Below are 19,634 nucleotides of genomic sequence, written 5' to 3' on the forward strand. Positions count from 1 at the left end.
TAACGAACGGCGAATCACCTGAAAGAGTTTAGATCAAATCTGAGAAAGAAGCGGTGAAAAGAAAGATGAAAGAACCTGAAGAGAAGAGAATTCGAAGAAGAAGAATGTCGACACTGTCAGTCGTAAAAATTGATAATTTTTTCAAGATGAATAGAAGGACGTCTAAGAAACTGGCGAAAGAGCATCCAAACGTATGCAATTGGCTTGGGATGCCTAAAGATTCCTAAACTTCCAAATTTCAAATGACACATCACTCGTTGTACAAAATATCAAGGTAAAAAAAGAATGAAAAGGAAAGGAACATTCAATTTCTGAACAGCTTCTCGACAATTTTTTCTTACATCATTCATCTTTGAAAATATTAAAACAAAGGACAGAAATAAATAAAAGAAGCTAAGTGTAAAAGCCTATAGTGATTCAACTTTGAACGGCTCCCAGGGTAACTTCGTTTCGCATTAAGCGTCATTCAAAGTACGAAAAGAAAAAGAGGGAAGAGAGGAAGGGAAAAATGGTAAAAGCTAAAAAATAAAAGCGACCTGAGGAAAAAAGGTCAATCTGTGCAGTACCTGTTCCTGGAACAGCTTTCTCTCCATACCATCCATCATCCAAAGTATCAAAATAGAAAGAAAATAATAGAAAAAAATGTGATTGCGAGGATAAAAGTTCGAAAGATGAAAGTAATATGACGATGAAAAGTCAGTGTTAACCTCTGTTCTTCGAGTACCTCCATCTCGTATTATTCATCATTCGAGGTACTAAGATAAAAGAAGAGAAGAATGAAATCAAAAAGAAAAGGCCGGAAAGGGAAAAATTGTAAAGAGAAGAGCTTAAAATATAAAAGTGACAAAGATAAAGACAGGTAATCTCCATTCTTGGAACAACTTTTGTTCCGCGCCATCCATCACCCAAACTTCTAAAACGAGAAAAGAAATAAAAAACTGAGATAAAAAAAGAGAAGAATAGGAGAATAAAAATCACGTTAGATCGAAAGGTTAGAGACCTGAGAAGTAGAAGCAACATCAGGACAAAAGGTCAGACCGTGCAATCCTTGGGCCAGTTTCTCCGCCACCGTTCAAAGTACCAAAAATAAAAAGAAAATACTAAAATAAAGAGAAAAAGAATAGAAATTAAAAATAGCCAATCACGATGCTAAAAGTCTAAAAGATAGAAGCGATATCAGGACGAAAGGTCGCGCCGTACACGGCGTTTTGCGGAAACCCATCCATCGCGTATCCTTCCTTGAAGTAGTTCAAGGCAGGGCGCATCGGCGCAAACGCAACCTTAATGTTTCATCCTGCAGGCGTCGGCGTTGTTGCAGCGGCAGCGTCGCGACGCTCCTGCGCTCGACCAGCCAAGCCAGTTGGTCTACAAGGAAAAAGGGCGAGGCGGCACCCTGCACCCCTTGGTCACCATGGAAACTGATCATTACCGGAGATTGCCGAGGCGACCTGCACACCGATCCACCTGGATCACGTGCTTCTCGCTGGATTATCACGTTCGACCGGCTACATTCCGCGAATCCGCTGTCAAGATTACTGATATTGTTCGTTAGGTCGACGTCCAGAAGGGTTTCGCTGTTTAGATAGTTTCTGCTTCAAATTTGAGGAAGATGCAGGTTTAGCTTAGTTTAGCTTAGTTTACGAGGGTAGAATCGCTCGATGATTTTATAAATGCGAATATTTAGACGATTGGAACATTGACTTTTGTATAATTAATTAAAATGGATTGTGATGTCGGAAATTGCACACTTCCTAAGGATTGACGCGTGCGTTACTGCGTAGATGTATTGTTTGGATATTTGATTGTCTTGTAGCTTGGAATTGTTAATCGGACTAATGCGCGTGTAAGATTAAATTGGGATAACTTAATTACGAAATTTTAGATGCGGTAAAATGATATTTACAAATTTGTATGTAATAACAAACTTGATGTATATAGATGTTAAACTTTGTGGAACTTTTAGATACTTTAAAGCTATTTATTTTTAGGATAGTTTAATGTTAACTTCACTGTCTTCTTAGCTATGCTATGCTGTAAGTCAGGTGAGGAACGATTCTGAGGAAATCGATTAATTTATTAGCGATTTACTTAAACATACCGATCGATACCCCAATTTGTAAATTTACAAATACGAATTATTTTATATTCAGTCAGTGATCATTAGAAAGAACATTTGATCCTATCTTCTTTAACCTTCGCTAGGTGGTCCATTGAAACTGATAACACAAGGAAATTCGAGGAATCAAAGTGTATCTATACTCTTGGATAGAACGTCGTATCGATCGTCACAAGATCCTTACGTGCCATCGCGATCGGTTCGAATGGCATCAATCTGATCAACCTAACAGCGATTCTAACGCTCTCTCATAGAAATCCGTGAACCAGATTTCGAGTACACTTGGCCAGAACCGTTTGCATTCGCGTTTAATCGCGCTTGGCGAACGATCGAGCAGGAGTCGCACTTGGCGGGGAATCGGCTCGGTTCAATTTACTAAAACGAGCTACTACGACTCCGGTTCTCTGTGCCAATTAACAAAAACGCCTAAACCACGTTCACAATAACGATCACAGGCGCCAGATCGTTTTCAGCGTTTCGTCGTTTGCTTTTTAATCTAACACCGGCCAATTCACATTTAGCAAAGAGATTTTTACAACAACTGATAATGTTCGAATAAAGAGTTGAAGAGAAACGAATACCTCGGTGATGTAAACGTAGTTTAACATAATCTTTGTTACTTTGTGAGTTATTACAAAAATTTCTGTGGAACTTTCCTCATCTTCAAATTGCATTCCATAATGTTACAAGGATAATATATAGACAATAACAGATCGCAATAGAATAATTACGTATAAATAATAATTAGGCCGCGGTTTTTATGCAATTATGACAAATTTAAAGATATAATATGTAGTATATATGTACTTCTCCATTCGTACATAGTAATTTTTAGATTCAATCAATTGTCTTAGATCTAAGTTAATCTTGAGCCATAAACGTAAAATCTGGGACCTATGGCCTATAAATAAACATGTAGCCTGTGGTATATGCAAAAATATATATACTGTCCAAAGTATAGTATTTTTTACGACACTTAATGGATGACGCAAATTTCTGGATCCTATTCTAATCTTAATTGTACCCAGGAAAATATGAATTTGCATAAAAATCCGCAGCCTATTGAAACTAAATCGTTATATACGACATTCGGTAGGTGTTCCTTTGCGAACGTGGAATATCCATCCCATGAAAAATTGGAAATTCCTGCAGGTAACCGAAGAGATAATTCGATTATCTGTGCCAAACGAGATCCATCGGAATGCTGGAAAACGACGGAAGTCGTAGCAGATATAGCACACGAGTCACTCGAATAAGAGAGATGGTTACAGATAGAGATTATACGATTACGAATGCAGAAAGCCCTGCGAGGAAATATACTCCTGTCTAGAAATATTCTATTATGCCAGGAATCAGATTCGAAGGAACGGAACGGCCAAAGCGCGTTAGATTGCGAGAAAATTGAAACGCGACCGAAGGTGCGAAGGAAATTTCCTCGTCTAAAAATAGAATCTTAACCGGGGATTTGTTCCGTTTTATCACGTTGCAGTACAATTCCCACCCACGCTGTCCTGCTTCTTTTTTAACGAATATCTGTCACGTGGACAGAAACCAGCGTGGAAAAGTTTTATCACGAGACGCACTCGTTGACGCAATTGCATTGTCAATGGTAATGAATAAGATGAACAGAAAAGAAAGAATAACAAGGTAGTAGAAGGATGAGTAGAGAGAAAGAGAGAGAGAGAGAGACGTTAGCTCTTTTTTTAATCGCTCTGCCAGTCTTACGGCTAACGTCATCGTTACTCTGCATAAAACTTGTGCACTGCAGTTGGCAAAGGACACGCTGCTCAACCTATTTTCCCTAAAATCGACGGTTTCCAATTTTTCGTTTCTTGCGTACAGAAGGACCGTTTATAGGTCCCTATGGAATATAAACCCGGAAAAGATTCAGAAAAATCGGGCAAAAAGTACGCTGGGTCGGCTCTTTGAGAGTGTGTAAGATCATGTCAGAAAATATATGGGAAGAATTCTGTAGGATAAAATTGGTTGTAAAATATGGTGTTCCAAGTGCCTATGAGTTTTTATGACTAAGTTTCACGAAATAAATTAAGACAGGAATGGTCTCCATTTCGACTTATCTGTACCGTACGGACAGCTTTAAATCTCTTAGACTGAAGAAAATCGAGGCGGAAGATGGAGAATGTAATGAACTTTTATATACGAAATTGTTTAATTTCAGTATATTGAACGAGAAAAATGTAATTTCAGTTCTTTTCAATCAGACTGCGTGTCTTGACGTACTTCGTACTACTTAAAGTTCTTTTCGCAAGAGGTAAATTAAACGACTGAGAGAAATGGTTAAAATGAAGAAGGCAGTCAATTAATCGATCATTCATCGATTAATCAATCGATTCATATATGAATACGAAGTGCCAACTAGTAACATCTTCCTCTATCACTAAAATTACTTCCTTATTATAATACAACAGACGAGACGCGTACACTGTTCGCTTCTGCATATTTACATGCAATAAATTCTGCCAGACTAGTCACGTTGCCTATATTTCTCATAAACTCTCGGTTCCCTGAAAAAGGATTAAATAATAACTAACAGAAAACAGGAACAGCGAGGCGCAATCCTCGCCGCCTTACACGCCAAGCTCAACCTCAAAAGGAAGCCCAACCAGCAGCTACTTCGTTATCTGAAAAATCTGTGACAGAATCCTAAGGAAAAAACATACAAGGCAAGCGTCGAAAAAAGGAGCAAAGTAAAAAAGGTTTTGGTAAGAAGGATGGGGAAGGAGAAAAGAAGCCACTGACGCAGAAATGGTGGTCGAGTGACAGTGTCGGCCTTGAATCGAGGCAATCGCTCGACGACACGACGTGCAAGTAGGGCGTGCAAGAGTCGGCGATGGGCTTTCAAAGCGAAGTTTCCTGCCGCCTGGCGACGGTGCGCCTTTGCAGAGCGTTGCGACGACACGTCGATACCTTTAAATATCCAGCCTTACCCCCGGGTGAGATCCTACAGCGATCGTGTACGCGAGGGCAAAGTAGACGACCATAGGATCTCGCACAGGGAACCAGCCTCGGCTATAAACGTGTCCCCGGCCAGCGTTTTATCGTTGATCGATTTTCCTCGCAGCTCACGACCGAATGGAGATCGCCATCGTTACGTGTGCGCGCGTGTACGCCGATGTATTTCTATTTTATGCAACACGGGGGATCCTTGAATTCGTGAAATCGAGCGAACCGCGCGTCAACGGAAGTCGGGAGTATTTCCCTTGGTAAAAGGACGACACATATGAACACGATAGGTAATTTCGATGTATACGTATACGAACTTACCCGTCGACATATCATCGACGAATTTACTTCTAGGGACTTTGCAATTTGCCTGTGTAAAGACTCGGAGGAGAGTTAAGGTTAATTGATATGTTCGTTATTTACAAGGGTGACCTCCAACAGTTTGCAATGCGTCTATCTATAGACCTTATCGGAGATCCTTATGGAAACCATTGTTGGCAAACTTGACCTTCGTGTTGGGAATTGTGCGAGCGACAATTATGTGCTGGGGATTTTTAATGGATGGGGAGAGCGCATTAGAATTATTTAAGTATGCGGTCTATTTTAAAATTCTGGAATAGGGGTGATATTATTCTTTGGGGTCTTAGCAGAAGGTACACTTAACGCTGCTTCGTCAGTTGGGGCAGAATATTTCTATTCCCTTAAAGCGACCAACGCGTGAAAAAAAGTTGAACAGGAAAATTGATTTCCGGCCATTTTCGTGTACCAGAACTGTGATATCTTTAATAGTTTCTCCATGAAGATGAAGAAGAGTACCTGTCTTTTAAAAAATGCAATACTATGTGCATTTGTTAAATTTTCTATCAAATAAAATTTGTAAGACCACGGCAATGTTAATAATTGATCTCACCACTAGAGTGGTCCTGCTATGGTTTTTCCAAAGCAGGACGCTTAATCTCGTCTCATCCTCGTCCGAAACTTCCAAACTGAAATCTAATTTATATATCCAGGATACTCTAAATTCGCGTCTCTAACATACGTTTCAACCCTCATCGTTCGATCGTCTCTCTAACCCTAGCCTAGTACATCTAGTAACTAACTAGGAAATCTCAGCTACCGATTCCATCCCCGGTAGCGAAGAAAAGTTTTAATAAGACGGCGAAGACTTTCGACTTTAGGCTAGTCAACTACCCTTGATGAAGCTCGAGAGAGGAACCGCGTTTATTTACAAAGTAAAGGCTTCCTCCATTCGAGTCGACGTTATCCCCGAGCTATCTGGTAACTATCTAAGAATTCCTCTCTATGTATTCTTATCCGCGAGCATCGTTCGAAGAGGATTCTTATCGAGTGTCGCGATCGACGGGCGAGCTTGCTGGCTCAGGAGAACTTTTAATAACTCCGTAAGACTCGCGACCTCGTCGATGATCCCGAGTTGGCAGGCGACTTTGGCACAACCCGTACCAACGTTCAGAAAGCTAACTAGCTGTCTTTTACAATAGGCAGTGAAGCTGCGCGCGCAGATCCTGCAGAATCCTGACCCGCGGGCTTCTAGCGTAGGATCCACCGTGTCACGTGATACATCGTAAAACGTGTAGCTACACTTTTGCATAGCCAGCCCGAGTCTGTCGTCCTACTTCTCCTGTGGAGAGGTAGCGATCAGGAGCCGCTGCATGCACGTACACGCGCCGTCAGGTTGCAGGATACACGAAGAAATGGTTTGCATTCGAAGCAGGGCTTGAATAAATGATGGATGAGATATAGAGATGTTTCGCTGTTTTGAAGTATTATAGGAAAGCGTGGTATAGATCGGAGAGTGAAGGTAACAGAGGAAGGCTATAGACTCCTTTTAGCATCATAATTGAAATTTAATGATTTATTGGCGGGGTATTTTTAGCGTGAATAAGTTTCAGTCTGTTACAGGGAGGATTTACAGAAAATGGGGGAAAGACAGAGTATCGTTTTCTTTTAGTAATCGAAAGTTAATGAAGTTTTATTGACAGACTGCTTTCAATATGAATAAGTTTTCGTTTGTTATAGAGAATTTTTAGAAAATGGGGGGGGGGAGCAAACCGAGTATCTTTTTCTTTCAGTAATTGGAAGTTACTAAAGTTTTATTGAAAGTTTTATTGTTTTTGGCATAAGTTTTCGTTCGTTATAGGGAGGATTTTTAAAAAATGGAGCAAGCGCAAGAACTGAGCATTATCTTCGTTTAGTAATTGCAGATTATTCTACTGTTTTATCGGTAGGTTGTTTCTAATATGAATAAGTTTCGATTCAATGAGTTACTATAGCATACGTATAAAAGCCTAACGTACGCTCTAAGGTAACACGATAAAAGATGAAATAAAATTTACAAGTCAAATAACTCGAAACGAAAAGAACGATGTCCCTAGAGGTTCGGGCTAAGAAACTCTTCTCGATGGAGGAGAAACCAGATAGTCTCTAATGGTAGGTTAGACCTGGTCTGGGCTAAAAGGATGATTGATACATTACAGAACCGCGCACGAAGCTAACGATCACGAAGCACTTCATCTTCTATCGCGTAGGAAAAGAATTATCCGACACTGCACAGGGGGTAAGAAGTCGACTTGCGGCTAACCGGCGTCCTCGCTGTGCTCGTAAGATGATTTCCCCCGGGACGTCTCGTTCCCGTGTTCCCCAACAAGCCGTTACGGTATTACGATCGCGTCTGTTTAGACGAAAAAGCTAGAAATTCGGTTAATGCCGCTTCTCGTGTAACCGTACCACCCACTGTTTCCTCTCGACCTGTGTACGCCCTTGTACATAGTCTCTAATCATCCTCCAAATACAAGGCAGAAAATAGCTTTCCACTAGTTCAGCCGTAGAACCAATCTGACTTTGGTAATTTCGATAGAAAATCGTATTTTTTGTTCTAAAAAATATTTGTATATTTAAATGATTTCTATATTGCGCATTTCGTGCAATATGATTCTTGATCCGACTTTCTTTCCTGGCATATCCCTCACACGAACATACATGTTCGTGTTCTGTTTCTATACATATTTACTAAACATGTAAAGGGGAAAGTAGAACAAACTCGTAATTTAATATTTAATTTTGCAATATAGAGATACGACAGAGCGCAAGAAAACGCAAGAAAACTCAATTTCACTTAAAGGGTTGATAACGAAACTACAATTGATGCAAGGCTATCTTCGATAAAAATAAGTTTGACGATAGTCTTCTTTCTTGCTAGAATCCTAGTTACGATTCATCGTCAGTGATTCGTTGTATTTAGAAATATATGTTCTGAAGAAACCGAATCTGGTCCATAAGTCTCGTCTAAAAGTCTTATTTGGGAAATCGATATTCCGTGTACACGCAAGCTGACACAATAAAAATTCCTGCATTCTAAAATTAAGGATTATCAGGGAAGTTTGAAGTCAGAACAAACTACCCCCGTAACTTGAAACCGCGACATTGGCAGTCACCGGATCGTCATAAATCTCCTTTCACGCTGACCCCAAGGCATTTTCAGCCCGTCGTCTAAACAAAGCTCTGTTCCCATCTTCCTTCTCTCTCGTTTCGTCGTCGTTTGAAAGCTTTTTTTCGCCTTTTTGTTGTCGAGGCACGCGCGTGTATCGTTGTGTCGCCGCTGTTCCGTGTCAACTGTCTGCCGAGCAGCGTGCGGAACAATGGAGCGGCGAGCCGAGACTGGCTGCAATAGTTCTGCCGACGTTTCGCATTCATCCGCGGCCGCGATGCAAAAAGGAGAGAGACCACGAAATAGAGAAACAGAGAAGGTAACGTACAGCGGAGAAAAAATGAGTGGAAAGGAAAGAATGAATCGTTGCCACGCTTTGACGGCCGAGACAACACTCGTTACATCGATACATCGCTGATTCCATTGGCCCATGTTGTCAACCTATATATCTTCCACGCACTCTTTTGTGTCAGCGAAGTTCGAAATATATTGTGAAACGATTATTTCTGCCGTTGGCCGACGATTTTTGTAGGATGATTGAGCTTTTGGTGGATCAAGTATAGCGGCCGAGGGATGTATTGAGGGATGAAACGTTAAGGGTGTAGGATCGGATGTATGAAGGGTGATGAAGTATGAGAAGGTATATTAAGGATTATAGTGGAAGTTTGGAAATTTAGAGACATAATTAAAGGAAGTATAAAGTATAGAGGATTAGTGACGCAGAATAGTATACTAGGGGATGATTGTCTTCAGGGGGTTTTTTCGTATTAAATCGTGAGAGCTTGAAAGTCTAAAGACAGAAAATAAATATAGCGGAGAAAATTAATTATTTCCTAAATATTGACAAAGAGTAATAGGAAAGACGTTCCTTGACGTAAACTTCCATATCACGTTAACTTAAAAATTTAAAGACATATAATTAAATGAAACATAAAATTCTTGTCTTGTTACTTGTATTCCAAAAATAAAAAAGAAATTGAACACCTTGAGAGTCGATAATTATACAAAAGAATCATTCATCTTCTGTGATTTAAATATAAAAATCCTGCTCAAGAATCCTCTTGCAACTTTACCCCTTGGAATTTATACCAGACAAAGTGAATACCATTCTTTCTCAAACTGGAGCCCTAAATTCCGAAAATTCAACTCTGCTCGATCGTACCACCTTGAGAAACGGTCCCATAATCCGCACGTGTCCTTACTGCACACTCTACTTTTCCGCGTGGTTTGGTTTCCATCGAAACGCGGAGGATTCCTATTCTCCACCCACTTGGACCTTTAGCCGCGACGCGCTATCGCCTATAAAGCAGCATGGTCGCGCGACGAGGACGAGGACGAGGATGATGATAGAGACGGAGAATACGGGAAGGCGAATAGGCCGTGGTGGGAGAGTGAGAGGGATGAGGGTTGGCCGCTTTAGCCGGGCGGGGATGGCTTTAACCGGTCGATACTTCGTTCTACGCCAACCGCTCTCTCTCCCTCTCTTTCTCTCTCTATCTTCTCTCTCACTCTTGGACAGATGGTTGCGGAGAAGCGTGGCACAGCCCTGATCCTGCTCTCATCGGACATCGATGTCCACCCGCCGGACACGTAGTCCCGGAAGAAGGCTAAGATGCCAAGAAGAAAGATTCTTTCAGAACGTTCACCACTTAAACTATAACGAATTCACTTTCTGCGAGCTCGATTGTATTTAATAGTTTCACTTGGTTCGTAGCTGAAGTTCCTAGAAGATAAACTACGGAGGATCAACTGCAGCTTTTGGTTTTACCTAGGTACAATATCGATGTTGAACTTTTCAAAGAACAAATAACTTGTTTTTAAGTAATAGTAAATATACATGGATAATATTCGAAGCGTCGCTGCTTCTCGCTGCTATTCGACTGTTCGGAGCTGTTTAGTAGAGCATTTGAACAATTCGCGTTATACTTGTGAAACTAGAGAAAATTACGGTAACGTCGAAAAGAAAGTTTGAACGATACGAGGAAACGGCAGAATTTTACAAAAAACAGAACGATATTAGATAAGAACGACGAGCGAATAGATGTAATATACGTATATTAGAACAGACAATCTTTTGTAACATAGTAAAAAATGTTCAACATAGATGCTACCAGTACATATATATTCGCAAGTAACCATTGTTAATTATACTATTTTTATTAATTTTTTCCGATACTATGCTTAACACATTCTGTCTATACTGAATATAAATTAAACACTACACAGCTGGTATAAGATCGAATATAACGAAGCCTTCGCAGTAGATTCGACTGTCCATAGACAGACGTTCGATATCGACTTGCGTAATCTCATCGAAGAACAAACGTCCCTTTCCGGTAGCCTCGTTCCGGTCCGTGCAAAAATAGGAAGGGCGATGTTGGACGTAAAACTCGCGGGCAATCTCCCCGTACATCCGGTATAGCAAATTAGAAAGCCTGCTTCTGACAACTGTGTTCCTTCACAGGTCTTCTTGTTTACCGTGGAAAAATTGCCGGACGGTAACACCAATATCGACTATCGACGTGGCTTAATTAAACGTCACGACGCGTTCATCGTTTCGAAGAGTCAAAGTTCAGCCTGGCGATCGATAAAAAGGAGACCAACGATTCGGATGTGCCTCCGGCGGCCCTGCTTCTTCCGGAAATTGCGTTAGGCCAGAAGATAAATAGCCAGATGATTAAAAACCGTTTGCCGATTCTTGTCTTGAATTTCTATTGCCGTGGTAATAATCGGTTTCCTTTACGATAGATATTGGTAAATTACGAACAAGGCAGAATATCGTAGAACAAAGCGTCATTGTTACTCCGGTGTATGGTTTACCGAGTTCTCGTGTTCATCGAACGCTTTCTAGGTTATCTAATTTCCCAAATTTCTTAATTCTTTGATATTCCAAGCCTGTTGAGTTTCCAAAATTTTAGATTTTTCAGTTTCAAAGTTTCAGATTTTTAGCTTCCAGATTTTTTCACCTCTAAGCTTTCAAAGCTGTAAATTTCTTGAATGTCGAATTTTTGACTTTTCACATTTTTTTCCAGTTTTCACGTTTCCAATTTCTTTGACTTGTAACTGGTTTCCATCAATAATTCGCTTATCTCTGCGTTAAAGTGGACGTTGTCGATTCAAATCAGCGCGGATCCGCGAATCGAGAGGAATCACAGCGTCAGATAACGTTGCACATCGACAGGTGTATCGCTTTCGGCGGTTCTTGCTATTTTTCCTACTCCCCCGAGAATTTCGAATAATATGGTCGATTAAAACAGTATTCGTGCGTCCTGTATCGGTACACATTATTTGCAACGTCGCGTCGATTACAACACAGTTACGTGTAATCGGAAAACGCGTGCTTCATTCGGAAGGAAAAATCGTTCGAACACGCCTCGACAGGAGATTAACTCATAAAGTGTATCGGCGCGTATCGATGACCACGAGGTTATAACTCGTTTCACGCTATTGTTCTTTTGTCTCCGAATTTCCACTGGATATCTCGTTTTTCGTTCGAATCTTTCGATCAAACTATTCGGCCGGAAACATTCTCGAATATTGCGTATCGTTAGCTATTGTTAGTACGTATAGAAGTGGTTGCAGATATATGGATATCTCTTATTGTCAAGACATTTGTATCGTTTCGTGGAAATCGCAGTGGGAAATCGTGGGAGACTATACGAATCATGCGTTGTTGAAGATAACTTAACTATTCGTACTTCGATTCGATATGCTTTCAGTTGCTGAATTTCCAAGCATCACAATAGAATCTTCAAATTTTCGAATTTCCATATCTGCGAATCTGTAAATTCCGGAACGTTCAAATGCTGGAGCTCGAAACTTTAGAAGTTTCGAATTTCGCAGCTCGCAATTTTCGGAATCTTTAAATTCTAAAAGCTTCAAATTTCGAAGCTCTCGAGCTTGAAAATCGTTAAACGATGGGAGTTTCATATAGCGAAACTTGAGAATTTCCAAGTCATTAAATCTTTAAGCTTCCAATTTATCCAATTTTCGAAGCTTCGAATTGTCCAATCTGAGACTTTCGAAAACCTCGGAAAACCCATTCACGAATCGCAGTATCGCGGAAAAAATCACCGCGTCGACAAGTTCAACGATTGCGTACAACAGTGTGTAATTGTGAGCGAGTTGGAGGCAGTGCGCGAACGCAAATAAGCAAATAATCGTCGTGAACGAACGGGAACGAGATAAAAATAGTGTTCGCGAAGCGATCGCATGTTAAACGTGGATGTAAGCAACCCGCTCCGGTTCGTTTCCTTCTGATCGATTCGCACGGCTTCAGAGGCCGCCTTGGTAGATATATAACTTGAATTTCCCAATAATAGGAGGTAACTGGGTAATAGTGGGCAAAGCAGCGAGGCATTACTATATATATCGACTAAATTATGCCTTAGCCGGGCTATTTAAGCACGAAACGATAGAAGTAGTATCTGGCTGTCTGCTCGAGGAACGCCAGGATATTCGACCGCGTAATTTATGCGTCCCTTCCCCAACAGATTGAATTTGGAATCGTATCTATCCGTGTTTAATCAACGAAATCGATCGTCGAAATTTTTGTTCAAGTATACACAATGACAATGACACGATCTACAGGCAAAAACATTGTGAAATTTTACGATCTTGTGCACCTTCAACGTACGTTTTTTGGGGTCTGTCTGTTCTCTGCAATAAAGTTCCTCTAACAATTTTCTTCTGATAAATTTCTGGCGAAAAAGTTGAGTTTAATAAAACAGTTAGAGTTTGAATAATTTAGAAGGAATAGATTTAGTAATACTGTAATTGACTCGTGATCTCTCAAACATCGTTTAAGGAAGGATTTACCATAGAATTTTGACAAATTATCATCCAACCTTTCCCATAATCCTGTTATTTCATATTTACTGCTTTTTGGTATCCATTGCGTGGGTTTGTTATAGCGGTGAATTGCCCAACACGCGTGAGGCTATGAATATTTATCTAATAACAACCTAATTATTGTCCTCTATTATTCCTCCTCTTCATTGCAACGCCACAAATTAGAATATACATATATTACTGTAATTATGTAGTAATATACATTATCACTAATTGTAGTAATTAAATAATCAAAAGTACAAAACGTAAGGTAAAATGCTTTACAAGTTAAAGTACATACGATAACATTCTATCTTTTACCGTAATTGTTTCGAACTATCTTAGCGATGTTATATTCAGCGTAAAATATATCTGAAATATTCTCTAAAACCCATAATTAACCCGAAAAATTCATGGAACTTCAACCTTCCACGCCACGACGTGATCAAATTAGAAAGTTGGCTCGGAAACTTCTTAAATATCAATTTTGATTGAAACTGGATCGCAGTCGTAGAGTGGCCACCCCCTAACCCCCTTTCTACTCAATCTCTTACGAAAAGCATCGTGAGTGTCGTATAAAGGATTCCTGTGTCGGATCACAGGCCCAGTATGCCTTGTAATTAGGTTATTAGCAAATAATCGAGTTAAACCGATCGAAGTGAAACACGGTGTAACGTTTGACGATTTACAACGACGAGAAGTGAGTAATGGTCCTGTCAGACTCCAAACCGATGCAAAGTATCCGCAGGAGCAACAACAAAGAAATATTTTTCGTGATAGTGAAATTCGTGTATTCGTTCACGTTGATGCGCGGAATTTGGACAAGAGGGAAATATTCGTTCAGAATTCAGAAGATTTATAATATAGATATCAAGGCCTCGATATCGATAATTGGAAATAATCGAAATATCTATGTGATATTGGCCATTTTAGAACCAAATTGTTTTGGGATCGCGAAGAAAATGTTTATTTTATGAAATATTAAAGAAGACGCAATGCACGAAGATTGAACGCCAGTTTTATGAAAAATAAATAAAAAGGATTAAATTTAAAGAAATTCCCATAAAAATTATTGTAAACATAAATTTACGATTTCCAAGCCTGGACAATTCCACCTAAGCAATTTTTTAATGGATAAGTTATTTGTAAAACGAAACCGGCAATTTTAACGCAAAAGTTTGTCTATTCCAGAGTTAATAATTCTCATAAATAATAATAAAAGTGGATAGAGTTAGTCATTGATGGACCGTATTGGCTTATTTATAAATTACTCTCGATACGATATATGTTATGTAATATTTCAATATGTCAATACGCGCACGTGATATTTCGAAAAAGCTATTCGCAATTAAAATTTTATTTGAAAGAAAGAAATTACACATGCACCGGTAATGCTCCAAGCCGTATGTGTAAAGGCTTGAAATCTCGAAAAAAGAAATGTCTCTTCGTAATTCAAAGCAGCATAGATACCACGACGCATCGTTTGGCAAAAGGAGAGAGAGAGAGAGAGAGAGGAGAGAGGACGCGCGATGACCGGCAAAGCCGAGAGAACCAGCGTATAAAAGGAAATTCGAAATGCATTTCTGTCGGGATCCGTTTGCCTCCAATTTTCTTGTCTTTCTCAATGGCTTTCACGATACCAACAAGCGGAGGGCTACACGATGAAAGGCGATGGTGGTGCAAAAAAATCGTTAAGAAAGTAATTTCAGTCGACACACCGTAGCATCCCTCTTTCACGTTCCGGCACTTAGCGCATCGGTCGCGCAGAAATTGATCTTCAGCAGCGGTTTTTTTTCGATCAAAGGGCAAAAGGCAAAGGCTACTTGGAAATTTGCTTTTCAAAGAGGCAGCTGGATGTTCTTCCTCGAAGCAACCGGCGTGGAAAGGATAAAAGGCGAACGGAAACCAAGGGAATTATTCTATTTTCCTTTCATTCCTACCTCTTCGTGTCTTCTCTGTTTCACACTTTTCACCCGCGTTTCGCTTCTCTTTACGTATTAATGACATACACTAGCAGAAACTACAAATTAGTTCTACATAGTATCTTATCGATTATAGCTACTATATTAAGTTTCTTAATAGCTTTTTGTATCTTATTCCATCTTATAACTTGTTCGTTAATCAGATTGCAAATACCTAAGTTATTCTCAAATACTTTTTATATGAGACCATTTTTCATACGACCATGCCATAAATAATAGTAAATTGGTAAATAAATTTGAGAAAATTTAGCAGCCTTCAGATTCAAGCCCGAGACTCAGGTAAACTGTCAAATACGGTAAACTATAAATAACCGCATCCTAAATCATCGTGCATACGTAAATCAGTATTAATATTTAACATTCGTTTTGTATATATATATCTTGTGTCTGATAGCAAAAATGTAAAAATCTCTAGGACGAAGAGATTATTAGTTCCTCGATTCCAATTATTCGCCGTTTTATTATATTCTGAAAGGGTTGATCTGTTCTAGGTCCAAAATCAATAGAACGATTGAATGTTTTAGAACCGGAGGAAGAAGTGGAAGCATAGAATGAACGATCGATAGATAGTTCCTATTTTTTCACATTCATTATGGTATCTTTTCTCGGTAAAACATCCTAATTTAGTTCGTAGGAATTACAGTTCGTTATAGAATCCGTTCGTTGTGTACGTATTTTGTTCTCTCATGTGAGATACGCCCAACGAACGTAACATAATACCCGCTACTAATTAGTCACGTGTAACGGCGAGCTGGTTACGATACACGGTGGCGAGGCCGAGCATCGTCGTCATGAGAGAAAAGGGGAACCTTGAAAACGATGGAACAGGCTACTTAACGCGTGACACAATTAATATGGCTCCTTGGCACGCGTGACATCCAAGGAGCATTTCTCTCGTGACAAACGACAATTTATAGTCGAAGACAATGCACGACGAATTACACTCGACTTCGTATCGTTGTAGAATCTCGTTCACTCAGCCAGATATTTGCCGAGAGATTGTGATTTCGTGATTTTTTATCTTGGAGGATCGACATATAAATTTGTTAACACCCGTTTGATGAAACAACGTGGCATGTTATTGAAAGTTGTATTGCTATTTTGATCGTGGATAAATTAGTAATAATAGAAATAACGTCATTTATTTCTTGTCACTTTCCATCGTGATTGCGTTGCAAATAATTATATAAATTGCGAACGAAGTTCCAAACGGGTTCAAAATGTTATTACAACGTGAAAAAACGTTATTGGAATTCAACGTAATTGGAAGTTTGGTAACTTGTTGATCGATGCACGGCTACAGTTTTACCTGGTGGATAATTCCTATTTCGATACTTTCGCAATTAATCGAGACGTTACGATCTTAATACGCGAGGAATAATCTCGATAATGTGTTTAAAGGAATGCGATCTTTCAATGCACACGTCGCTTTTTTGCGGTTTTTCAAACTATTTGTGTAGACAAATGTACGTAGAAACACTATGCGGTTATTAAAAGTAAAACAAGCGCGTGTCATTTTATGTCAGCTTTTGCGAACACGTTAATTCCAATTTTCCTCCCGTGTATAACGGATTCAAGTTAAGCTCCTACAACGGGGAGTACAAATTATATCAAAAATTTTGTTACTTTAATCCGCGAGCTGCCATCCAATTCCATCACAAACTATCCAAATAGAAACAGCGCGTTGCCCGTGCGAAAATCAATTGAATATGCGAAATAGAAAAAAAGAAAAGAAAAAAAAGGAGGCTACATATAAAATTTCATTTTGAAACGCAAGCTTCCGTCCAAATGTCCATGTTGATTCAAAGGGATACAATTTCATACCGGCAAAGCAATCCCGTACCAAGCTGCAAACGGTGTTGTCGCTGACACAAGCCGGCAACTATCCATCAAATCGATAAGTTCGATACGGTGTCCAGTGTGCGCTGATTTGAACATAAAATTAGCTATATCATAATAAAACGTTTCTCATTTCACCAACCTGATAAAACAATGATTATCGTATGATACGACAATCGATTCGTTCAGGTATAGCGATAAAAATGTCTTCATAATTTACAATCCTTAAATGTTAAATGTTAACCATTGCTTTTTATCGTTATCAAGCAACTTTGAACCAATTAATGGAAATACATATTTTGTAATCGTTCATGTGGAAACCTCTTCGAGCGATGCTCAAGTCGAACAAAGCTATCAAACGAATAGAATTATTATCACATTTTTCCTCGGTATTTTCCTTACTTCCCCTTTTATCTTCTTTTTCCCATTTTTCCCTATTCTCTCTCTCTCTCTCTCTCGTTCGTTCTTCCATCAAAATATAGAAATTTCTCGCGTCCGCAATAATCCTGGCTCTCAACAGGACTGATAACGAAAGCACCGCACGACACTAGCGATAAGTAGACGTTGGACAGTCCGACACTCGTCTGGTTGATCGTGATATTTCACAACGAAACATTGGCCACACAATTCCAGGGATGTTGGAAGGGAATCCTTCGAGCGAATACACGAAGATAGGCATCGTGGTAGCCTTCGAGTCGAGCAGCTTCGTGTCCAGAACATCTTGATAAAGACGGACGCTCCTCCGAAACAATCGATTTCCCTCTCCTCCGTTTCTATAACCGCTACTCGAGTCGGAAGATGGATAGATATTGACGTTCGGCGGACATGAAAAAAATTCTGTGCTCCTCGGGGAACGTTCGCCACTAAGTCACGTATTTACGATCAGACGTGTGTACTTACGTGCATATAAAAATGACGGGGCATCGATAAAATGTGTCGAACGATCGGGAGAATTTTTTTAAGCACAAGCTTAAGAATTCGGTTTACGAAACATTGCGTGGAATGTTGTATATTGAACGCAATATTTAAGAGAAGGAGTTTGCTTTTTTGATATTTGGTAAATATCTTTATGGAAAAATTATACAAGAGTATTTATTTGCAAGAAATAACGCTTGAATTCCTGACACTTTCATCAACAGGATGTTTATCAATTCATAAAAGATTTTCAAATATACAAAAATGTACGGGGTGTACAAAAGGAGTATACACGAATATCTAAAGTGATAAGTGAATAAATAAAATATTTTTCCATTTCGATTGCATTTATTTAATCGTGCCCATAACAATAAGAATCGCACGAAGATGCCGCGGTCCAGCAATAATACTCCAACTTTGTAATATTAAATTGTTTGCTTCGACTTCAAGATCCCATAACTAACAAACATAAACAAGGTAAACGATGAAAGGAAACGCGTCTTTTTCCGCCATAACGATCGAGCAAGTTGCGCACTCATTGTTAGACAGTTTCTATAAGACAACTCGACTGTTGACAGATCTTCATAATTAAAGCTCGACACTGAGGCATTGCAGAACTTTCTGTCGCGTTCAAAATCGCTATAAGATAATCATTCTCGTCAGTCTTGCAAGCTTGTGTAATTTTCGCGTGAAACTTGCCTTGCACGTTGCTTTCCTACACAGTGAATCATATCCTGATATCATTGAACGAATAATTGAGATAAGAAATATTTGACGCTTTACAGATGGTGTCTGTTCATAAGGGTAAATACGAGTAAAGCAATAAAACGAAGACAAACATCGTTTGCAGACGAGGGCAAACGTTTTGGGGATCGTTCGGATTAGCAATGATCCAGGTTTGGCTCGTCCTCTTATCAGCAAGCTAAGTTCACAAATCCTCAAGACGTTGGCAATCCGGAAAAAAATGTATGTACTACTTTCCCCGCTATACTTTGTCGAAACAACGATGAAATGTAAAATTAAATTCTTTGTTTATTTTACAATGAATTCTTCGCATCTAAACATCGCTAATTTGATTGTTTCCAAAAATGTTTCAGGAGAATCTCGTGTAAATCGATGGATGCGGCGATTCAATGAGGAAATTCAGAATCACGTCGTATGTTCTTTCTATCTGAACGTATTCGATTTAATTATCCACCCAAAAGCTTATAAAAAGAGTGAGTAGATCAATGTACACGGTGAGTCGACAACGAAGTTCGAGATTAAACTGCTTCTTTCTAAACAACGTTTCTAACATTATTTCCAGAAAAGTGAAAAAACTATAAAGATCGAAGAAGGTTCAATTATTTATCAATTTAATTATTCTCCAAAAGTTTTAAAATTCCAATAAATGTATAGATCAATGGACAGTTAGATTCTATACAGAGACCGTAACTGTTATAACGTAAATTTTAAAAGTTATGGCATAAGAATTAATATCTAGCTTTAAATGATTTCGGTTATGAATAACCATTACAAACGACAAAAATTGTTGTCCTCGCTG

The 19,634-nt window shown here is 39.3% G+C and overlaps 1 protein-coding gene across 36 annotated transcripts in view; it reads right to left on the reverse strand.

Moving 5' to 3' along the window:
* The window catches only part of CaMKII (Calcium/calmodulin-dependent protein kinase II), a 157,649-nt gene that overhangs the window by 110,276 nt on the left and 27,739 nt on the right, over positions 1–19,634 (reverse strand). The window lies entirely within an intron of this gene.

Source organism: Bombus flavifrons, chromosome 7, assembly GCF_040668555.2.
Source record: "Bombus flavifrons isolate JBK064 chromosome 7, iyBomFlav1_principal, whole genome shotgun sequence".
Lineage (NCBI taxonomy): Eukaryota > Metazoa > Arthropoda > Insecta > Hymenoptera > Apidae > Bombus > Bombus flavifrons.